The following is an 18,482-nucleotide window of genomic DNA, read 5'->3' as shown; positions in this document are numbered from 1 at the left end:
TCATCATTTCTCTCCTGACAGAATATGCCTGGAAAATGAGCATCCACTTCAGACCTGTGAAGAGTCCACGTCTCCTCGAGGTCATGGGCGGCCCCTGAAGGTCTCTTTCATAGTTTTTTTTGGGGGGGGGAGGAAATAAAAAACAAAAAAATTAGGCCTTTTCCTAACTGAGACCTTCAAGAAATCGTTGAGTAGCACAATTTTATAAGAGGCATTTATTTTATTACAATTCACGACAGGATTTATAAATTATCAGCCCAGTTGTTCGTCCTCATCAGCCCTTCTTCTACAGAGAAACGCCCTTTACAGTAACTCGGGCGCTCCTGGCAGCAGAAACACGCTCCCGTTCGGCTTCAGCACCAAGGCGCATGCGCGCCGACACCACCACGCGCAGAGTAAACAGCCCCGTCACGTGAACATGGCCTCGGCCACTCGCCCGGCCGTTTGTCCTCGTCTAAAGGAGTGAGGCTTAAGGGCGCAGCGAACGGCCAGGGCGACGGGAGGGAGAGACCACCTGCGGCCCTGGGGTGGGTGCGGGGGCGCGGAGACGGAGAGAGAGGGGTGGAGGTTGTGAGGGGGGGGGGGAAAGGAAAAGGAAAGGAACCCGGACGTGTTCCCCTCTGCTGGCCAAAGAGTAACAGCCCCCTTCTCCGTCTCCGCCCACTTCCTTTCCTCGCGCCCTTCCACTTCCGCACGGCGAGCCTGCTGGCCGGCCTGCTTGTCTTCCGTCGCCTCCGCCTCCTCCTCCCCTCCCCCTCGACCTGAGGCTGCGGAGCTGGAAGAGAGACGTAAGAGAAGAAGGGAGGGAGACGGAGGGGGGCCGGGAAAAGAAACCCCCTCGCCAGCAACCCGAGGGCACGGCCAAGCGAGGGAGCGCGTGCCCCCCCGCCCGGGCCAAGGCAGGTAAGGACGGTCTTATTGTGGGCGGGGGTGGAGGGGGGGCCTGTTGGGACCGCGGCCTTGGGGTGTGTGTGTTTGTGTGTGTGAGGGAGAGAGTCGAGGGGGCCAGTACTGGGCTGTTGATGGACCGGAGCCGGAGTGGGCCGTCTTCCCTCCCCTGTTTCCCTTTCGCACCCTCCCCCACTCCCGAACTCGGGTCTGTCGGAAATCGTCCCCCCCCCCACCTCCCGCTCTCTTTGCGGTCTTCCACTCCTCTCTTCTCCCTCTTGGCAGTTGACACTCTCCCCCTTTTCCCTTTCTGGGCGTTTCTCGTGGCCCCGCCTCTCCATCGCCTGGCCCTCCTCGGGAGGTGGAGGTGGCTCCTTCTCGCCTCATTCCTGTCAGGGCTTCTGTTTCTGCGGTGGGGGTGGGGGATCCTTAAGTGATTCCCCAAACTTGGCCTCCCCTGAGATGCTTTTGGACTTCCCCTCTCCATCCAGCCCAGTTGGCTTCATGGCTAATCCCGAGGGCTTCTGGAAACTGCTGTCCCAACAACAACGTCCAGGGACCTCTTCTTGGGAGCCACTGGTATAGAGGTTTTTGGATTGCAACTCCCATCGTCCTTCACCCTGACTGGGGTAACTGGGGCTGAGGAAAATGGCAATTTAGTAACTAATTTGAAGGGCACGGGTGGCCCGCGTTTGGCCTAGTAGGTAAACAGTGCAGTGCGGCAGAAGAAGAGACCCAAGCCTGTTTAAATAGCTTGTTGTCTCTGATCAAAGGCCTGTTTGGGGACTTGAAACAATCTGTCTAGATCCACTCCTGTTGGAAGCTTTGAAAAGTTGATTTTCTTTTTTTGGACAATGGGTCCCCAAACCCTGCAGCAACATGGCCCAAAGGATAACTGCTCCAAGCTGTGATTCAAAATAAATTGGAATTTGGCCATCTTTTGAACAAAAGCCCCTTTTAATCTTCACCTGGAATCACTTCCTATCTGCCTCCTAAATCTGCATCATGCATCTTTCAGAATATCCATTCTGATTGTTTTCCCATCTCAGTTGGTGCTGAGTAGCACATTTATACTCAAGTGAGGCCAACTGATTCAGTGAGACCTGGTCCTTAGTAAATATCAATTTAGTGAACAAATTAATATTTGCTAAAATATTAATTTACTAAATTAAATAGTTACTAAAGATAGTCAAAATATTTGTTAAGATTTCTATTTTATAATGTAGCAAGTAAGGCTCATTGAAGACAGTGGGGTTTATTTCCATGTAAATGTAAATAGTATTTCAGTGTTTCCCCATAGTCATTATTAGCCCAGTACCAACTGTGTCTTCACACACTGGAATAATGTGGTATTTGGTTCTGCTTTGCATCTGCTACCCCTCTTTGTTGGGGGTGGGACTAATTTCTGTGACCCTCTTTTGCCATGTTCTCTGTGTGTGTGTCAGAGAGAAGAGATGTAGTGAATATTTTCGTGCATAATTAGTTAGTATCACATATTCTTGAATATCAGTAATTTTTGTATTGCTCCAAACCATGCACTTTAAAAAAAGTGTTCAGACATTCCCCACCTCCACAGCTAAAAAGAAACTTTTTATGTTTCAAGTAAGCACTGGGAGAGTGAAGTTAGGGGTGATCACAGGGTAATTGCCAGCCTTTTGGCCTCAAGAGCCAGGGTGTGAAAAATCCAAAGGTTGCTGCAGAGACACTAGAGACCCAGACTAATTTTTTAGCACTCCAAGAAAAGCTATCACTCACTCTTGCATCAGTGTTCAGCTAGTAGCACATTCTGATCTTCATTGTATGATCCTAGTCTGTCTCACCCTTCCCACTCATTGAACAGGTACAGATATGTTCTTTTCTGATCCTGTTGCTGCAACTGCTGCTCTCTGTGTTGATGTCCTCCTTTTTTTCCTTCTGTTTGTACGTTCCTCCAAAAATCTTGAAGTTTTCTTTATTTTTCCCATTAATTTGATGTTGAGTATCTTTTTGAGCTTTTACTTGAAACACATAACCAACATGTACAAATTTAGCACCTTTCCAGTAAGGCTTGGATTTTTACATTCTTCAGATGTGTTTTTATTTATCTGAAACATTTTAGTTGTACTATAAAGGCAATAAAATAGCAAAAATGCCAGTAGACAACATCAGGAAAGATGTCTAGTCTTCAAGGTAGCTAAATTGTATCAAATCTGATTGCCTATCTGAATTGTAAGTGAAAGTTTCCCAGTAATTTACAAGTCTTACAGAATGTAAAATATACTTTCATTATTTATATTTATAAATTGCCTATAAAAACATTGTCTAAAAGTTGTATAAGTTTAAAATAGAGTAACAATATAGTAAAATGATAAACAAAACTAAAACCATGGTGCAAACACAAATACAGTATGACAGAATAAGTAAGCTAGCATGTTGAAATGAAATGCGGTATTCAAAACTGACTTTGCTGTTATGTTTTGTGCATGCTCATGATGTAGTTCTTTGTTTCAATGTTGCCTGATTATGGATATTTTCAGATATAGATTGCCATGGATCCCAAGTATACTCTGTTGTCAGTTTAATCATACGGAGAGATATGTTAGCTGTTTCCTTCAGTCATGTTGTGAAAGAAGATCTCACTTCTCTGTCTTCTCTTTTGTTGTGGACAGCTTCTTTCAGTTTCTGGCCTCATTTCGCAATATGGTCATTGTTGTCCTACCACATAATTGGGTTGATTGAGCAGCATTTTATTTATTTAAGATATTTATACCCCATCTTTCTCTTCAAGAGGACTGAAGATGGCTTAGGAAAGAAAAACAAATACTGTGATATTAAAAACCAATGAATTATTACTATATTAAAAAAAGAAATGGTTATAAATAAAAAACTGGTGGATAAAAACAATTTAAAATTATCCTAAAAATACATTTTAAAAAATTCTTAAAAACTCCTTGTTTAGCAGCCAGTTAGTGAGAAGATTCCTGCCTGAAGCGAAAGGTCTTTGTACTTTCAGAAGAATGTAAAGTGAGAACAAGTCTGGCCTCGAGAAGGAGTTCCACAACCTGAGAGCAGCCACAGAGAAGGCACTTTCATGTCAACAGCAAGTGCACCTGCGGAGGTAGTTGGATGGAGAGAAAGGCCTTCCCCTGATGATTTTAAAACCTGGGAAGGCTTATAAATGGAAATGCAGTCTTTCAGGTAGCAATGACCTTAAATCATTCAGGATGTTATCTATGAGCACTTTTATGTTGTTGATGGAGGACAGATTCCAAGAGACTGAGCTGATGAAGTCATTGGGATTTATTCCCTTTTAAGTATAGTATAATTGCAGCTTTAGATACATGTAAGTGATTATTCATTTGAAAAAAAAAACTTTTTTACTTATGTGGCTGGAAAAGGTGAGTGGGTGTAGTTGTTTCAGAAGTGCTGTGCCCAAGGGAATTAAATCATCATGGTATTGCTAATACTGGAAAGATAATAGGTATAAGAAATGTTACAGTTTCAGATGTGTTTTGTGATCTCTGGATAAGCTGTGTATGTGTTGATAAAGACATAGGTGTTAGGTGTTTTTTTTGGGGGGGGTAACCTCTGTCCTTATTAAATTGCTTTAATAATAATATATTGAGGCCAATATGGTTGGCTGTTCTGGAAAAATATTTTGATATGGCAGAGAAAACATTACAATATTGGAATTTGTTGTTGCCTTAATATTGTACTGAAATTATACATAGTGTGGAAGAACTCAATTAAATCCTTGGACTGATGGAACTGCTTTTGACTGATTATTCCTTTTGTTGTTCCCTTGCATTCCTTACAATCTGCTGTGGGGAATGCAAGGGGTTTGGGGACTTCAAGGCAGGGGAGTGGTGGAGAAATTTCTGTGATCTGCTTAGGTGATGTTGGATTATGAGGAAAGTAAACAGTGAAAGAAGATGCAGTGCTTGGTTGACAAAATTTATCTAGAATATAACATTTAAAATTACATTTAACTTGGGAGGATGCATATATAATTGGGTTTATAAATGCAGTTCTCCTTTTTGTTCATTCTTTTATCTCCTAAAAATTTATATTTTTATCCTTGGTACTCTTATCTATTTTTCTTTCACACCTTCTCAAACTTTAGCTCAGATGATATCTATGGTGTCTATTTGAGTCAGTAGTATTTTACTTTTATATCTTTCCATTCTGCTCCAATATTGTAGTTGTATATTGTCCTTTTCAGCTCTCTGTTGTCATGTCCCATCAATGTGGAACGTTGAGATTTTCTCATCTCTCCTACTGTATATTATGTCTTGATTTTTTTAAGAGCAGCCTCTCTTGGATCTATGTGCCAAATGTATTCATTGCAAGAGGCTTTTCCAGTGGCTGCCCTGCAGCTATAAAACTATTTTGCCCAAAACTCTATCAAAGACTGATTTTTATGACTACTTGGATACACTTTGAAACTGCTTTCTTGGACCTAAAGTTAAACAGATGTGTGCTCACATAATTATAAAAGCAGTTACTGTACTAGGATGATGACAGTGTACTTTTACATTATTATTCCTTCTCAGAGATCTAGGTAATGAGTACAATATCAATTGGCAAAAAAAAAAAATCCTACTTCAGTCCTGAGGCTCCTATAGTACCATGTAATCCCTTTCATTATTGGGAAGCTGTGGGAGCTGCAAGACAGGAGGAGAAACTCTTTAATTACCAAGATTTGCCATTTCTAGTAAAGACATGCCAGTGGCAGCAGCTTGCAATAATTAAATACTTCTTCCCATCTTGTAACTACCACAGCTTACCAGTGATGAATGGGCTTGCATGGGAGCCTAGAGACAGTAGTAAGAAATTTGTTTTCCAGAAAATCACCACTCCTGATAAGTATTATCAGCCTTATGTAGGCATACATTATGGGACAGGATTTCAGCCCTTGATTGATACAATTAAGTATGATATTCCATTGCTTGAAAGCTATGGACTTTTTAAAATTTTTTTGCTTTCTAGACATTAAAGATATCCTCTTGGAAGAAATATATTAACTGTGCCACCTTTGCTCTGTCTTGGCAAGGGGCACTTATGATTGGCTTATATAAGTGCATATATTGCTGGGAAGCTCTGGTTACTCTTTCTATACTTTATGCCAGCATTGAATTGACAGGTCTATTATTACTGTGATGGATGTAGGCTTTGGTTTGAACTGTACTGTTTCCTTCAGTCTCTAAGGCAGAAATTTAAAATTTGCAGTGCTTATTTTATTTGTGGCCTGTGTGCCTTTTATTCTAGGCCATCAACACATAATAAGAAGATCAAAGCAATGCAAGTGAGATGTTCACTTATTTTTAGGGAAGAGAGTTTTGATATGCTTACTAAGGACTCATCCCAGTTTAGTGGACTATGCATATTGTTTACACATAGTCTACAGGTTTCTGCCAAGGATGAACAGTAGTGTAACCAGGTAATTTTAAATGCAGTTATACAGAAGTACTGTATACATTATTTTTTGTAGGGTTGTATCCCAAACCGTTCTTCAACCAGCAGAATTGACATATCTGGTGGATTGAATTCTTCCCTCACTACTGAAGGAAAAGGGCAAGGGAAAATCCTGTGTGAGTGAATATCACATAATGTTAGATTTGGTCCATGACACTTCAAAGTAAGTTTTTAGTAAGTAAGTTGTGTTAATGCATAACAGTCCCTAACAAAAATTAATTTAATCAAGGCTCTTGACATCTTGACATCTCAGCAGTGGTTATTACATACCAGAAGGAGAAGATGGATGATAATGATGTCTTGGGGCCATTCAGGGAATAAACCTAAAAACTAGATTTTTAACTATAACTGAGTAAATTTTGCCATTTGTATATTGTTTTAGGTAAATTACTTTTCCTTAAATTTAAACTTTGGAGTAAGACGTATTTGGTGTCTCTAAATTCATATTATTTTGAGGGAGAGAAATAGGGAGGGGTGCGTGTGTGAATAATTTTTTATTTGCAACTAGGGCAAATTTTATCTAAATCAAATGAATTTAAATCACAATTTGAATCATGATTTAAACTTAAAAATCAGATTTTTTGATGATTTAAATAAAAATTGATATTCTACTTAAATTGAATGATATGTGTGTATATATATATGTGTGTGTGTGTATCTCCACTCTGTTTGCAGTAATCCATAAATAATGGGTACTGTAGCAGGCTTTGAAAACCGTGCCTGTTATTACTTGGCGAGCTAACTCAGGGTTAATAGGGAGTATCTTTTAACTGAAGCCTGCCCAGTATATATTGGGGGGGGGGGAGGAATATATAGATATATACTCACACACACAGAGAGAGAGATATTCTGGCACAATGTACCGTAGTTTTTGCTCTATAAGACACACTTCCTCCCCCAAAAAAAGTGGGGAGGGGGAGGTCTGTGCATATTATGGAGCAAAGCTGGCGATTTTGCCCCCACTGGCCCTTTGGGGGGAGCCTTGCAAGGGTCCAAGTGAGCCTTCCAGGACCCTTGTGAGGCTCCCCCCACCCCCACAGGGCCAGCGGGGGCGAAATTGCCACCTTCTGGGACTCTTTTGAGGCTTCAGAAGAATCCCAGAAGGTGGTGATTTTGCCCCCTCTGACCTCCGGGGGCACAGGGTGAATCTCTAAAGGGTCCTAGGATGTGTTCCAGGACCCTTTAGAGACTCACCCTGCCCCCCGGGGGTCGGGGGGCAAAATCACCACCTTCAGGGACTCTTCCGAAGCTTCCCAAGCCTCAAAAGAGTCCCAGAAACTGGCCATTTCCCCTGCGCTGGCCCTGTGGGGGTGGGGGGAGCCTCGCAAGGGTCCTAGGGTGTGTTCCATAAGACGGACCTCTCCATAAGGCTCACCAAATTTTTAGGAGAAGAAAACAGATTATTATTTTCCTGTTTTCTTCTAAATATTTGGTGCGTCTTATGGAGAGGTGTGTCTTATGAAGCAAAAAGTACAGTACTTAATGAGATTTCAGGGGTCTTAATTGATGTTCAGAATTAGTGTTTGCTTTTAATTTTCAATGTTATATTCCATGTTATATTGCAGGGTCCCTCAGGGCTCTTTTTGGTCTCTTACATTATTTAACATCTACATGAAACCACTGGGAGAGATTATCTGGAGTTTTGGTGCTTAATGTCACCAGCAAGCGGATGACACACAACTCTGTCTGTCCTTGCCACCCAAATCTGAGGAAGCTGTTTTGGCTCCAGATCAGTATTTGGCATCAGTAATACTGGATGAGGACGAATAAACTGAAACTTAACCGAGACAAGACAGAGGTACTTGGTCAGTCAAAAGGCAGTTCAAGGAATAGGGATGCAACATGTACTACCCCGTTTCCCTGAAAATAAGGCACAACCTAAAAATAAGCCCTAGTATGATTTTCCAGGATGCTTGTAATATAAGCCCTACCCCCCAAAATAAGCCCCAGTTAAGTGAAACCCCACCCTCCACCATTGTGCAGCAACCAGAAGAAGATGACATGACTGTATTTCAATAAATGTAGATTGTTGTAGAAAAAAATCCCTTGAAAATAAGCACCAATGTGTTTTTTGGAGCAAAATTTAATATAAGACCCTGTCTTATTTTCGGGAAAACACGGTAGATGGGGTTATACCCTCTGAAAACACAGCTTGGCATGGTCCTGGATTCATCTCTGAGCCTAGAGGCCCAGGTTACAACGGTGGCCAGGATTACATTTGCACAGTTAAAACTAGTGCACCAGCTGTGACCATTTCTTGAGAGGTCTGATCTGTCCAACTGACACATGCCTTATTTACTTCCCGTCTGTATTATTGTAATGTGTTTTATGTGGCACTACCTGTAGAAAGTGTCAGGAAACCAGTGGGTCCAAAATGCGGCAGCCAGACTACTCACAGGGGCAGGTCACAGGGAATCACATAACCCTCCTGTTACAACAGCTCCACTGGCTGCCAGTCTGTTTCCAGGCACAATCCAGAGTACTGGTTTTAACCTATAAAGTCCTAAACAGCTTGGGCCCAAGCTACCTCAAAGACAGTGTCTTCTATTATGATCCTGTTTGGGTACTAAGATCATCAGGGGAGGCATTTCTCTTCGTCCCACCACCTTCAGAGGTGCATTTGATGGGGATAAAAAAGAGGGCCTTCTTTGTCACTAGCCCAAGACTTTGGAGCTTCCTCCACAGGAGCCTAGGCTGGCCCCATTTTTGTTGTCCTTCCTCAAGCAAGTGAAGACCTTTGTCTGAAGGCAAGCATCCCTCAATGACTAACTGCCTGAGCATGATCATTTTAGATGGATTGTTATGCATCACTGCTTTGACTGTGTCTTTAGTATTGCTTGTGCTTCCCATTTCTAAGGGGAGTATTTTGTTGTTTCTTTTAAATATTTCTGTACTTAGTCTTTTTAGCATTAAAAATTGCCTTTAATGATGTCCATCACCTTTGTATACTCACTGTTTTTTTCTTAAAGATTGTCTTTAAATGCTGTAAGCCATCTTGGGTCCTTTTCTAAGGAGAAAGGTGGGGTAAAATATTTTAAATAAAAATAATTAAATATTTTTTTCTGTAGTTAAAACAAGCATAGAGAAAGAGGAACATATTTATCCATAATTTTCTACAGTATATGAGTTTCATAGAGTTATTAACAAAAGAGAAAAATAAGATGTTTGGGCCTTCTTCAATTGCTCTGAATTAAACACATACAGTTTCCAAGATGGCAGTTAGGGAACCCAGAGAGGAGAGTACTCTAGAGTTGATGAATATGTTCAGGACATGAGTAGCTGAGATGCAAAGTGTATACATTTGGATCTCTTTCTTTTCTAATACATTTTTATATGATGGTACTTTTGTTCCAGTCACTGACAGGTCAGATAGGTTATGATGTTCAAAGTGTATAGTCCCTGGTTGTTCCAGCTTCTTGACTTAGATTACAGATTTATGAAGCATGTACATAGGTCAGTTGTTGTTTTCCTTATATACTGCAGGTGCCAGTATACTGGCATTCAGTGACATAAATTGGGTAGCACTATGTACAGGTAATGATCTGTTTAATTAAATGGTTCATGCCAGTCACAGCCCTTCTAAATATCCCTGTCTTCCTACAAAACACACAAGTACAGCTGCACTTGAAATCACAAGAGTCTGATGGAGGCCTGCTGACGGTTTGAGAACAGCTCTTACAAGTAATTTTTGTAGGTTGGGAAGCTGATAGGAAACTATCATGGGAGGCTAGCTAATGGCTGTTGTAAGAGATCCCAAGTTCGCTATCAGAGTGTAGCTTTCCTTAATTGGTTAGCTGTAGATCAGAGATGTTTGATGGCAATCCACTGCAAATGGAGCATATAGTTCACTGTTAAATTTGTAATTCTGATAGAGATTTCCCTTGAAAAGGTGGTTGTTCTCCTCCTGCTAGAATCAACAATATACTGTATAATCATTCGCTTGCTTTGATTCATGGGAATTTCGTTTTGCTGTGGCAAGACTGAAATGCAGTTTGAGAACTTCATTATTTCAAAAGTAGTTGAGCTGAGACATAAGGATATTTATCCTTGTTATACCATGTTTCTGATACACTGTACCCTGAATGTATTTGTGCATTGGTTCTGCTCACCGGTTCTCATTTCTGTTGTGGAACTGATATGTATATGTCAGTATTTAAGATTATATACAGTGGTGCCCTGCTTGACGACGATAATTCGTTCCAGCAAAATCGCTGTACAGCGAAATCGTCGTCAAGTGAAAAAAAATCCCACTGGAATGCATTGAAAACTGGTCAATGCGTTCCAATGAGGGAAATACCTGCTTGTGCAGCGAAAATCCTCCATACGGTGGCCATTTTCCACTCCCTGTCTTGTGAAATGAAGTCAGCAAAACAGCGGGGAGCCATTTTGAGAGCTGCCGATCAGCTGTTTCTAGATCATCGCTTAGCGAAAAATCGGTCCCCGAAGCAGGGAACCGATGGTCGTCAAGTGGATTTTCCCCATACAAGCATCGTTTTGCAATCGCTATAGCGATCGCAAAATACTCATCGTCAAGCGATTTCGTCATCTAAAGAGGTAATCGTCAAGCGGGGCACAACTGTAGTATGTCTTGTGGTGAGAATATAGAAATAACTTCTCCTTTTGCCTTTGGAGGAAAGGAACAAAAAATGAAATACTTACATACCATGTTTCCCCGAAAATAAGACAGGGTCTTATATTAATTTTTGCTCCAAAAAACACATAAGGGTTTATTTTCAGGGGATGTTTTATTTTTTCATGTACAACAATCTATGTTTATTCAAATACAGTCATGTCATCTTCTTCTAGTTGTTGCATAATGGTGAAGGGCGGGGTTTAACTTAATTAGGGCTTATTTTTGGGGTAGGGCTTAGATTACGAGCATCCTGAAAAATCATACTAGGACTTATTTTCAGGTTAGGTCTTATTTTCGGGGAAACAGGGTAGTATGTGATTTATGGCCCTCTTTGATTTATAATTTGCAAGGGAACTTGGCATTGTGATCCAGCAAATGTTTTTGCTGTTTGTATCAGTACAGTGGTGCCTCGCATAGCGACGTTAATCGGTGCAGCAAAAATCGCTGCTAAGCGATTTCGTCGCTATGCGATTTTAAAAAAGCCCTTCAATGCATTCCTATGGGCTTAAAACTGACCTTTAAGCGAAGATCCTCCATACGGTGGCCATTTTCGCTGCCCGGTAAGTGAGGAATCTGTCCCTAAACACAGCAGGCAGCCATTTTTTTACCCGGTGGCCATTTTGGAACCGCCGATCAACTGTTTTAAAATCGTCGCTTTGCGATGATCGGTAAGCGAAACAGGGAACCGATCATTGCAAAGTGGAAAAACCCCATTCAGACCATTGCAAAGCGATCGTCAAAGCGATCGCAAAATCTTCATCGCTATGCGATTTCATCATTAAACGGGGCGCCCGTTAAGTGAGGCACCATTGTATTAAAAAACAGTAAGGGAATACTACTTTAAATGTTTTGCTTGCTGTATTTTGTCCTCAAGCTGACAGTGCACCCAATACTATTATACAGTGTTAGGGTGCTTAGTCGGCTTGAATACAAAATACTACATCACAGGATTAAGATCTATTTTGGGAATAAAGATAGAGCCAAGTCAGTAAGATATTTTCTGTGTGTGACTCAGTGATTGACTTTTGAGTTGAGTGTAATTTTGAAACTCTTAAAAGAATGCATTCCTGTAGAAAACTTGATTTGTGGAGATTCCCAAATCTTCCTATATTTTCTGACCAAGGTGAATAAAAATCCATGATTTTTTAAAAGAAAAAAAAAAGAATTAAATTACAATTTTAATTAAAAAAAGAAACATTCTGAGTATTACATTTTGATCTACCCTGGTTCTGACACTGATGTTTTCTTTCTTTTTGGGCCATTTCTGAAGCATGTGTTTTAAAACTACAACACTCTTACTGTAGAAGAGGACAGTTCCGTCTCCTTGCATTTCTAAAGCAGCCTGTTGTATAGTAGGCACTGACAGGAGAGTGGCTTCTCCCAGGTTCCCACTAGGGTTGTCCATGGTGAAAATTTTTATATTTCTTTCATTTCAGGTTCTTTTGGGGGTGCCTCTTTCATTTTCATTTTGTGTGTGTGTTTGAACTGATCCTTTTGTGCTCCATGCGCGACTGGATGGATGAATAAGGCCTTCGCTGCAGCAGGATGTGTGAGTGGATAGCGCGCTCTTTAAGTCCAGCTGTGTGGGGATATTTGTATTTGTATATGAATGCCCCCATCTCTAGTGACAAGCCATTTAAGATAAGGTTTTGTTCACTCGAAATACCAGGAAGCATTTAATATGATGATTTTTTTGGGGGGGGGAGAGCCTACAGAACTGGAGAGCAAGACTTCCCATGCGTACTATAGACAAATAAATAAAATTGAAATTCAAGATGTACCGTATTTTTTGCACCATAAGACGCACTTTTTTCCCCTCCAAAAGGGGGGTAGAAAGTCTGTGCGTCTTATGGTGCGAAGGTGGTGACTTCGCCCGCACTGGCCCCGTGGGGGGGAGCGTCGCAAGGGTCCGAGGGAGCCTTCCAGGACCCTTGCGATGCTCCCCCACCCCCCACGGGGCCAGTGCAGGTGAAATCGCCAGCTTCCAGGTGGGGGGAACGTTGCAAGGGTCCTGGAAGCTCACTCAGACCCTTGCCACGCTCCTCCCACCGGCAAAATCGCCAGTTTCTGGGAGTGTTTTGAGGCTTCCCAATCCTCAAAACACTCCCAGAAGCTGGCGATTTTACCCCCCCTGGCCCTGTGGGGGGTGGGGGTAGCGTGGCAAGGGTCCAAGGGAGCCTCCCAGGACCTTTGCCAGGCTGCCCCCACCTCCCCACGGGGCCAGCCCTGGCGAAATCGCCAGGTTCTGGGAGTGTTTGGAGGCTGGGGGAGCCTCCAAACACTCCCAGAAGCTGGCGATTTTAACCCCCCTGGCCCCGTGGGGGTAGCGTGGCAAGGGTCCAAGGGAGCCTCCCAGGACCTTTGCCAGGCTGCCCCCACCTCCCCACGGGGCCAGCCCTGGCGAAATCGCCAGGTTCTGGGAGTGTTTGGAGGCTTGGGGAGCCTCCAAACACTCCCAGAAGCTGGTGATTTTACCCCCCCTGGCCCCGTGGGGGGGTGGGGGTAGCGTGGCAAGGGTCCAAGGGAGCCTCCCAGGACCCTTGCCAGGCTGCCCCCCCCACGGGGCCAGCCCTGGCGAAATCGCCAGCTCCTAGGACCTTTTGAGAGCCTGGAAAGCTTCTCAAAAGGTCCTGGAAGGTCGTTATTTCGCCCATGCTGGCCCCGTGGGGGGGTAGCGTGGCAAGGGTCTGGAAGGTCCCCTCGGACCCTTGCCACACTACCCCCACCCCCCACGGGTCCAGGGGGGGCAAAATCGCCACCTTCTGGGGCTCTTTTGAAGCTTCCCAAGCATTAAAAGACCCCAGAAGGTGGTGATTTTGCCCCCTCTGACCCCCGGGGGGGCAGGGTGAGTCTCTAAAGGGTCCTGGAACATACTCTAGGACCCTTTGGAGGCTCACCCTGCCCCCCCACCAGGCTAGAGGGGGCGAAATTGCCACCTTCTGGGGCTCTTCTGAAGCTTTCCAAACCTCAAAAGAGCCCCAGAAGGTGGTGATTTTGCCCCCTCTGGCCTTCAGGGGGTCTGGGTGAGCCTCCAAAGGGTCCTAGGTTGTGTTCCATAAGACAGACCTCTCCATAAGGCTCACCAATTTTTAGGAGAAGAAAACAGATTTTTTTTTCCTGTTTTCTTCTCCTAAAAATTTGGTGCGTCTTATGGAGAGGTGCGTCTTATGGAGCAAAAAATACAGTATTTTTGCATCTAGTAGGTGCTGTAATTTCTTGAGAGGAACATATGAGGGGGCTACATTGCTTGCAAACTGGGCTGCATGGGATGCAACAGTTTGCAGCTTTCTTTATCAAGAATATAGTCACAATTTTGCTTGTACAAAATTAAGACTTCTATATTTTAAGGTTTCATAAATATGTTAAATAATAAAATTTCTTTATGATTGGAGCAGTAAAATACATTTACATTTAATACAAAAATAAACACTGCATTTCCTTTTTTTCTAGATTTTCAGTTTTTCTTGGAAAAACTATTTCCTTGTGGCTTAAATTTTTTTCCATGTATTTTCCATGTCTGTGGTTGAAATTTATTTATTTATTTATTTATTTATTTATTTATTTATTTATTTATTTATTTATTTATTTATTTATTTATTCAATTTATATGCCGCCCACACTACCCATATAGGTATATGTATTCTTTTTCTTCTTGTACATCCTGAAAATATTTTTACATGTCATTTCCATTAGTCCTGCTATTTACTTTTTCTAAAGATTCCAGAGAAAGGTAGAAGCAAAGTCTGACAAAAATGAAACTAACATTTGTGGTAGAGCCGACTACAGTAGTATTCTGAAAATTGTCTAGGCTCAGTAGAATTACTTTCAGGTTAGTATTGAAAGGGCTGTATTCACGAAGGCTTTCACGGCCGGGATCTAATGGTTGTTGTGGGTTTTTCGGCATCTTTGGCCGTGTTATGAAGGTTGTACTTCCTAACGTTTTGCCAGTCTCTGTGGCCGGCATCTTCAGAGGACAGGACATAGTTTTTCAGACATTGAGAGCACAGAGTGCTGTCCTCTGAAAATGCTGGCCACAGAGACTGGCAAAACGTTAGGAAGAACAACCTTCAGAATACGGCCAAAGAGCCCGAAAAACCCACAACAACCATTGAAAGGGCTATTGAACTGAAACCATGAGAAACAATTTCAAAAGTTCTTTAAAGGCCATTTATAGTGTAATGTTGGTGAGCATATTGATATTTAAGAGAGCATCTGTTTAAGAGAGCCAGTGTGATGTAGTGGGTAGAATGATGGACTAGAACTCAGGAGACCTGGGTTTGAGTCATGGAAACTCACTAGGGAGTGGCAGTAGTAAAACCATTCCTTAAATATCTCACATACCTTGAAAAACCCTGTGAGGGTTACCATAAGTTGAATGGAAAAACCCCCAACCCTTTTGTGTTCGTGCATGGTGATTGTTAATGTTTTTGGACAAATGACTATCTGTTGACTAATCTGCCTCTTTGGGGAAGCCCTGTATACACTAACCTATATTTAATTATGAAAGGACATGGTGTACATGGATATCTTGATCACCGTATGTTTTTGAAATACATGTAATTCTGATTCTGACGAATTTTGAAAATTTGGGGACACAAGATTCTGTTCCTCTTGCTATGTATTCATCACATATTGGGGTTTTTAATTTATTTAAATCTCACTATTGAAGTTTGGCTCCCAAAGCAGCTTTCTATTAAGTAAATAATTAAATTTACTGAATAGTACTAGATGGCGTCTTCTGTTTAATATTCCATGTATTATATTGGAAATGGACACATTCAGGCAAAGAAGAAGACTTGCAAGCAAGAATTGATTCTTTTGTCTGGTACTGTGGGTTTGGAAATTTTCTGTAGTCACCTGGTCAAGGCTGAGCACTAACATAGGCAACAAGAATGAGGTGGAAAATGAAGATAGGATAGTCAAAGAGAGCAGCAGCTGAAAGGTTTTTAAATGATCTGTTTATTGGCTAGTCACAGTGCAGTGTAGGCCCATTGAGTCAATGGAACCTACAGAGGATTTGACTCAGGAAAAACTAGGGAAACTACTCAGAAGTCATTAATTTGCCATGGACACTTTAAAAAGATAGGAAACATTACAGTTTTTTTTTTTATTTCCTGGGTGGTCGGAAGAGAGCTTTTTTTCATAAGGATGGGTATTCAGTTTCTGTGCCTCTTTTAGGGAAATGAGATGCATTCTGTATGTTTCGTAAAAGCTGAGATGAGCTCTGCAGATGCTTTGGGGCATCTGATTATAATCTTAAATGGAAACAAACTGGCGAATAATAATGACATCTTTGTCTTCCATTTCCTGAAATGTTTCCTCTTTTGATAACAATTAATGCAATGCACAGTCTAAGAATGATAGAAAATGACAGTCCTTTGCACCCAGTAGATTATGCAGATATACTAGGTGCACTAGTAAGTAGGTTAGGTAGAGCATAACTCATTAAACCACACTGCTTTCAGGACGGGAAGCAGACAGTTTGTGGAACAGATTATAATGCCAGTATTTGACCCTGCACTTGATTAATTTTTCAGAAGATTGAGTCTTCTGATTGGTGTCTGTTCGTAATCTAACAAGGTGCTGGCCTAAGGGTCTATAATTTTCATGATATGGTGCTGATTTAGTCTAATAAAATCCCACTAAAATGTGCCCGTTCCAAAAGCCCTTCTCAGCAGCCTGGCCTAGAGCTTATCATCTTCATAATATAGCAATTTAAATTTTAAAAATCAATTTTTTAATTTGAATAATCAAAAACTCAGTTTTTAAATTCAAATTGTAATTTAAATCAATTTGATATAAATCAAATCCAGCCTGCAATGCCACAATTATATTTTAAAAAATTAAAATATGATTATATGCATACTGTATATGTACCAAAATTTTTATTAAGTGATTTCCAGAGACTGCATTAATTTTCAAGTGATTTGTATAAAGAGAGGTGAGGAAATGCTAAACTGGAATTTTCTGCACACACCCCTCCCCCAGTATTAGGCATAAATTTGTTAACGACTGATTGATGTTTATGGTGCTTTTTGTGGTGAAGCATATATGGGCATGGGATATCTTATAACAAATAGACTTATTTACAAATATAGTTGAATTAAGCTGAATCCTTCAGTTGGAGAAATGACTCCTACTGAAACAGCTAAGATAAGCACAAAACTTCCAAGTAGACGAATACTTACTGAGTATGAGTTAATAGGCTTCAGATATTACAGAGGTGTGTTATTTCTGGTAAAAGATAATTACTGATGATGATTTGTAGATACAACATTTTAAATAGGCAAAAATTAAAGACCTGTCAAAAGTTCATATTAGTATTGACTTCACGATGCATGTAGGTATTTGCTTTTAATTGTCTTCTAGCAGAAATCTCTTACCAATAGCATATACTGTAAATACTGTAAGTAGTTGCAGCAGTAAGTGGTTGTTCAGTTTTTGTTGTTGCATATGCTCAAAGGCTTCTGTGGCAGCACTTAGTTTAGCTTGCACATTCAAGCTGCATTACAGCTTATCTGTTGATTGGTTTAAACAATTAGTTCTTTCAGAATGCAGTAAGATTTTATTACTGAGAACCCAGTGTGTTGTAGTGCAGTGGTCCCCAACCTTTTCCCAACCATGGACTGGTTTGGGGGGTGTGGCACGCTCGTACAGGGGCATGCCGCGCTCGTGCAGGAGCGTGTTGTGCTAGTGGCGCCGTGTCACGCTCGTGCACATGTGTGCGGTGCACTTACAAGGGGCAGGACAAGCTCACACACACTCCCAGGGGGAATGCTCACGGGGGGGCAGGAGATCTGTGTCCACGACCCGGTCCTGCCTAGTCCACAGACTGCTACCGGGTCATGGACCGGGAGTTGGGGACCCCGTTGTAGTGGATAGAGTTGTACACTAGGACTCAGAAGACCTGGGTTCAAATGTGTGCTTGGCAGTGGAAACTCACGGGGAGGGGGGCACTGGTAAAAAAAAACCTATCTCCTTAAAGAATCATCATACCTTAAAAAAAACATGTTAGGGGCTGTGTAAGTCAGTTTTGCCCTGATAACACACAAGATTTTTATATACAGCATAGTCAATGTGGAAAGAGAAAGTAATTACAGTGGACCCTTGACTTACAGACTTTTCGAGTTACAGACTTCTCTGGCCGCAAAATTTAGATTTGACTTGCAGCCAGAGAATCGACCTACAGACCAGAAAAAAACCAAAATGGAACAAAATAGAACAAAAAAGGCTGATTATGGGATTAATCGGTTTTCAATGCATTGTAGGTCAATGGAGATTCGACCTACAGACTTTTCGACCTGCACCCACCGTTCCAATACGGATTAATTCCGTAAGTAGAGGGTCCACTGTAAATTTGCCTACTTAATAACTTTCCTTGGGCAGCATTTTTCAAAAATTGTTGCAAATTTCCTCATGGAGCTGTGTAGTCCTTTTGAGTGTTTCAGAAGAATTGATTTGTCAAGATTTAAAAGTTTATTGCATAAAGAATTGGCTACTGAAATGA

At 41.7% G+C, this 18,482-nt stretch overlaps 1 protein-coding gene across 5 annotated transcripts in view; it reads left to right on the top strand.

Annotated features, from left to right (window-relative positions):
• The first annotated feature begins 617 nt into the window (after positions 1-617).
• The window catches only part of PHF3 (PHD finger protein 3), a 60,347-nt gene continuing 42,482 nt past the window's right edge, over positions 618-18,482 (top strand). For 2 of the 5 annotated variants that reach the window (XM_073000158.2, XM_073000153.2), the window contains exon 1: positions 770-903. The gene's annotated coding sequence lies outside the window, so the exon portion shown is untranslated. Of the gene's footprint in view, positions 904-18,482 lie in introns of all 5 variants that reach the window. The other 3 variants (XM_020781825.3, XM_020781817.3, XM_020781822.3) reach the window with 3 other exon arrangements.

This window comes from Pogona vitticeps, chromosome 1 (genome assembly GCF_051106095.1).
Source record: "Pogona vitticeps strain Pit_001003342236 chromosome 1, PviZW2.1, whole genome shotgun sequence".
Lineage (NCBI taxonomy): Eukaryota > Metazoa > Chordata > Lepidosauria > Squamata > Agamidae > Pogona > Pogona vitticeps.
Note: the sequence above shows the minus strand (reverse complement) of the source record. Positions and strands in the feature narration are given on the sequence as shown.